The following is a 6,022-nucleotide window of genomic DNA, read 5'->3' on the forward strand; positions in this document are numbered from 1 at the left end:
GTTTTATTGGTGTTCAACAGGAATTGACTGGATGGGGCTGGTGATTGAGCTCAGTGCACACATGAATTCCTCAATTCAGTTTTTTAGCACTGGAGGGAAAAAGTAACTTAGTTTGTCTTGGGACTTGGTTTTTGAGACTAGCCACACAATAGCAGCATGCAGACTTTAGACCCCCAAACCGAATCCCAGGAAAAAAGTAATTGCATCAGTTTTGGGACCCAAGTCTTGAGGCTGACCACAAAAAACAGCATGTGGACCCCAGACTCCAAAGCTAAGTGGTTAGATCCCTATTTTTGTTTTTTATTTATTTAATGCCAAATGCTGTTTATTGAAGGAGGGAGGAGGTCTTAAATGCAGTCTTACAGCACAATGGGATAATCCCGGAGCCCTATTTTTGTTTAAATTCAAAATTTCTTGCGTTTTTATTTAAAGATGTTGTTGTTCCGTACATGTGAAAAGTTTATAGTAGTACTTGCTGGTTGAGTGTTTTGTAGCCCAGGTTAGTCTGAACTCAGAAATCTGCCAGCCTCTTCCCGAATACTGGGATTAAAGATATTCCTCCACCATACCCAGCCCAAATTAACTTTTTCCTTTTTTAAAGGCAGGTGCCACCACCGCCCAGTTTGAATGAATTAACTTGTAAAAGGCTTTTTCAATTAATTTACTTTGTGTGTGAGTGAGAGAGACAGTGTACCACAGGACACATGAAAGTCAAAGGACAATTTGCAGTTGGTTAATTCCTTATATCATGTGGGTTCTGGGAATTGAGCTCAGATCATCAAGGCTTGGCAGTAAGCATTTGATGAGCCGCCTTGGTGGCTCCTAGATTTGACTTTGTAGTATGTGGTACTTGAATGTAATTGGTCCCCATAAGTCATAGGGAGTGGCACTATTATGTATGGCCTTGTTGGAGTGGGTGTGGCCTTGTTGGAGGAAGTGTGTCACTGGGGGTGGGGGTGGGCTTTGGAGGTCTTCCATGCTCAAGCTATGCCTAGTTCAGTTTGCTTCCTGTTGCTTTGGAGCAAGATGTAGGACTCGGCTCCTTCTCCAGCACCAAGTCTGCCTGTATGCCACCATGATGATAATGGACTGAACCTCAGAACTGTAAGCCAGCCCAGTTGAATGTTTTTCTTTGTAAGTGTTGCTGTGCTCATGGTGTCTCTTCACAGTAGTAGAAACCCTAACTAAGACAAGCCCTGAAATCTTAGTGGGAATGTAAAGTCAATCTGTGACATTTATTACTCCGTTGATCATCAGGGTTGAGCTGATCTGGCTGGCTAGGTGGATGCCCCCTGTGTGTGTCTCTCCTGAAGCTGTCTGCTTGATCAAAGAGGAGGACTTCTCTTGATAGAGGGGGATCATTCTGGGCTGGTTTTGTTTGTTAACTGGACAATGCATGTGTATCTGTACCTGCACATGCTCACGCGCGCATGTGCACACACACATTTGTGACCATATTTTCTGTCATTTGATCAACTGTGTGCGTGTGTTAAAAATAGATGTAGATGTGAAGAGAGAGGCTGCTGGAGATTTGAGTGCAAGCCCTCAGCTGTATCCATGGCCCTTGTAGGGAGTTTTGCCAATGATAAATAGTGTATTAAGAAGAAAAACGGGGGGGGGGGGGGGGGGCGGGACCTGGAGAGATGGCTCAGAGGTTAAGAGCACTGGTTGCTCTTCCAGAGGTTCTGATTCTGAGTTCAATCTCCGGCAACCACATGGTGGCTCACAACCATCTATAATTCGATCTGGTGCCCTCTTCTGGCCTGCAGGCATATATGTAGACAGAACCCTGTATACATAATAAGTAAATTATTTAAAAAAAAAAAGAAAGAAAGAAAAAGAAAAACGGGCTGGAGAGACGGCTCAGCAGTTGAGAGCACTGGCTGCTCTTCAGAGGACCAAGGATCAGTGCCCAGCAACCACATGACAGCTCACAGCTGTCTGTAACTCCAGTTCCAAGGGGTTTGGCATCCTCACGCAGACATACATGCAGGCAAAACAATGAACATAAAAATAGTAAATTATTTAAAAAACAAAACAAAACAAAAATGACCTGAAAGCACCTGATGGAAGGAGCTGAGTGTACTGAGTTCTAAAGTGGGCTGAATTTAACCAGTGGTAAGTGATAGAATATAAAAGAGCAGAAGGCTGGGCAATGGTGGCACACGCCTGTAATCCCAGCACTCGGGAGGCAGAGCCAAGCAAATATCTGTGAGTTCGAGGCCAGCCTGGTCTACAGAGTGAGATCTAGGACAGGCACCAAAGCTACACAGAGAAACACTGTCTGGAAAAACTATAAATAAATAAAAGCAGAAGGTAGGTGATAGACAGTCCATTGATTCGATGTTTTATTATGGGTTGTTGAGATATTTAAAATAAGTATTTTTGGTAAAGGAGAATCATAGTTTTTTTTTTGCTTCTGTTTTTTAAGAAGAGGGATGCTATTGAAATAGACTTGAATTACATGTTCTTTCCTCTGTGTACAGGTTTGGGTAGGTACACTTGGTAGATGTGGTGTGTGCATGCATGTATGTAAGTGCTTGTAAAGGCTACAGATTAATAATACTGACCATCCTCCATAGCTCTCCACTATGGTGATATTTTATTTGTACTGAAATGTGATTTTAATTTTATGTTAATAAAGTTGCCCTGGGGTCAGAGCTATTAGAACCATAGCAAGAGCGTGGTGGTTAGAAGAGCTAGGTAGATTTCTGTGTGTTCAGGGATACAGCCAGTATTGGAGACATACGCCTTTAAGACCTGGAGGGCGGTACTTACAGGCAGTGATGAGGCAGTCATGTGGTTGGGTTTACAACTAATGAGAAGGCAGACAAAAAAGACTATTTAAAGACAGACAAACAGGAAGAAGCTCTCTCACGGGGAAGTTAGGAGCACTGCAGAAGGTAAGATTTTATCTCTGAGCTCTGACCTCTCGGCTTTCTCTTTTACATTGGCTCTGTGTTTCTTATTTTAATAAGACGGTTGGTTACATCTACACTCCACCTTAATTTTTTTTTTTTTGTCTACATGTGTATGTAAGGTTCACATGCATACAGTGCATTGAACCACGTGCATGCGGCACCTGAGGAGGCCAGAAGAGGGTATCGGACCCTTAGAACTGGAGTTACAGACATCTGTGCCACTGTAACCCTGTCCTCTGCAGGAGCAGCAAGAGCTCCTAACCAGGCAGCTGTCTCTCCCGTCCTCCTCCCTGAGGCAGGGTCTCTACTGACCTAGTGCTCACAGATGGGGCTAGGCCAGCTGACCAACAAGCCCCAGGCATTTGCCGGTCTGTCTGTGCAATCACTAGATGTGGACGGTTCGGTGCAGCTTTTTACGTGGGTGATGGGATCCAAATGGTCCTCACGCTTTCATCAAGCACTCTACTGACAGCCAGGCCCTGAGCCCCGCCCATGCTTTGCTTTTCCAAACCTCTCTCCTTTGAAGGTTTTAGAAAGGTATAAAATTATAATAATAATAATAATATGCTTTTATTTGGTAATTTCATACATAAGCACAGTGTATTTAGACCATATCCACACTCCCAGTTTCTTTCAGATACCTCACATCTCCCTCGTGATGTCATGGCATAGTGGTTGCCTTTTTTTTGTTGTTAATAATCCACTAACTCTAAAGTGCTGCCCTAACGATTTTTAATTATTATTTTTTGTTTCAATCAGTATTTCCACTGCCTTCAGAATGCTATCTAACAGTATGAAGTCTTCAAAATAGTCTCTCACCTTCTGAATTCCCAAACTAACCTTTTAAATTTACTGCCATTATTCTGGATGGATGTCATGGAGTTAAATTTTTGTACTGGTCTAATTTTGGCTCACAGTTTTCCAAGCCTATTAATTGGGGCTTCATATAGGGTTATACTAACACCCCAGTAAGCTGACTTCAAACTTGATGTGTAGCAGAGGTTGGCCTTGAACTTCTGATCTTACTGCCTTCCCACATGCTAAAAGTACAGGTATGTGCCATCATGTCTGGTTCCAAAGTCTGGTTGGTTAGTTTTTTATGATAGTCTCATGTAACCCAGATGGCCTTGACCTGTATGTAGCCAAAGATGGCTTTGACTGATCCTTCTACCTCCACCTCTGTGTGAGATCACAGTGCGCCATCAAGCCCAGGACTCTACATTCTGGGCATGCTGCCAACTGAACCACATCCTCTGGAGTCCTCTGAAATGGTTGCTTTTCACATTCTAAAACTAATTATGGTGGTATTCTATTTGTACTGAAATGTGATTTTGATTGTATGTTAATAAATAAAGTTCCCCGGGGGTCAGAGCTATTAGAACCATAGAAAGAGCGTGGCGGTGGTGGCACACGCCTTTAATCCCATAGATCTCTGTGTGTTCAGGGATACAGCCAGCATTGGAGACATACACCTTTAAGACTGGAGGGCTGTACTTACATGCAGTGAGGAGGCAGTCATGTGTTTGGGTTTACAACCAATGAGAAGGCAGAACAGAAAGACTATTTAAAGACATACACACAAGAAGTAGGTCTCTTTCAGGGAGCTAGGAGCACCACAGGAGGAAGGGTGAGATTTTAGCTCTGAGCTCTGACCTCTCGGCTTTCTCTTTTACATTGGTTCTGTGTTTCTTATTTAATAAGACGGTTGGTTGCATCTACAACTAGTATTCATAAGCTTCCTTTAGTGGGAGATCAAAATCAAGATCACAGATAGGCTACTCCTTTGGTGAGCTCTGACTCAGGTTAAGTGTAGAGACTAGGAGGGGTGTGGCACAGCCAGCCTGAACTGACCTCAGCTTAACTGGATTCATGCATGACTAGCCATTTCCAGAACCCAGCTAGGTATCCCAGATCCCATTTGTGCAGACACAGGTAGCCCAGATCCCATCTGTTCAGACACAGGGTCACAGGTAAAGTGGTCACAGGTCCCTTTGTATTTTCTCTCCCTGGGAAGATGGTTGCTTCCTTTTGTGCCCTTCCTCAAGCTATCATTAAAATCATTTAAAATGCATTGTATAGACAGCTGGGGCATTCAGGATGTTGACAGGCAATGAAAACAGCTCCGCACGTTAGATTTTTTTCCTAATGTCAAAGAAGACAACTTCTTAAAATGTGAAAAAAATACTGTTGGTTTAAAAATTGTCCCTCCCTAAAAAGTTCCATGAAGACTGGTCTTTAAGACTCAGGTCAGAATTGTAATATAGAAAGAATCCCCCAAACCCCTTATATAATTTTATGTATTCCCAATACCCATTTCCAGACATTTTCTTTTTATAGAAACAGATTTCCAGAGTGAGCATGAACTGTGACTTGGAAGCGGCCTGTCGGGAGGGCTGCGCTTAAGCACCCGTTAGCGGGAGACTCCTAACTACTACGAGAATAGCTCAAGAAGAAAAGTTGCTGGTCAACAGAACAAAGAATTCGAGACCAATTTCATTTTTAAAACACCATGCCTACAAAATATGAGGCTTTATTGTTGGACAGAGGCCTTGGTTAGTACTTTTGTTTTGTTTGGACATCGCTAGCCAGTTGCCTCTTTCCCCCATTATAAAAGCAACATGGGAAACTTGGAGGCTGGGGTTTGAGCTGTGGAGAGAATTCAGCCCTCTCACACTCATGAAAGAAATGGGGGGGAGAAAACAGTTCTGTGCTCTGGAATAATCCACGGACATACATGTAGACAAAACACCCATACACATAAATAATCCCAGTTGTGAGCAGTTTTGGCGATAGATGTGCACTCTGATCAACATGTCCTTGACTAGAAGGCACAATAACAAGCTTTTTATTGATGAGGTGAGGACCCTTAAGTTTCCCAGCTCCTTCTGGAAGCAAATTCTTTGTTTACAACTCTGCTGTATGCTTCAACAAAAGGACTTGGGAGCCAATAAAATGTGTTACTCAGGACAAATGTTTTTTTGTCAGGGTTCCTCAAAATGTGTTTGGAAATCTAAGATTATATGAGGCTGATGATTTAAGAAATGGTTCAATGGCTAAATGTACTTCAGAAGTTGGCTTCTCTTCCGCATGACTTCTCAGAT

Source organism: Peromyscus leucopus, chromosome 18 (assembly GCF_004664715.2).
Source record: "Peromyscus leucopus breed LL Stock chromosome 18, UCI_PerLeu_2.1, whole genome shotgun sequence".
Classification (NCBI taxonomy): domain Eukaryota; kingdom Metazoa; phylum Chordata; class Mammalia; order Rodentia; family Cricetidae; genus Peromyscus; species Peromyscus leucopus.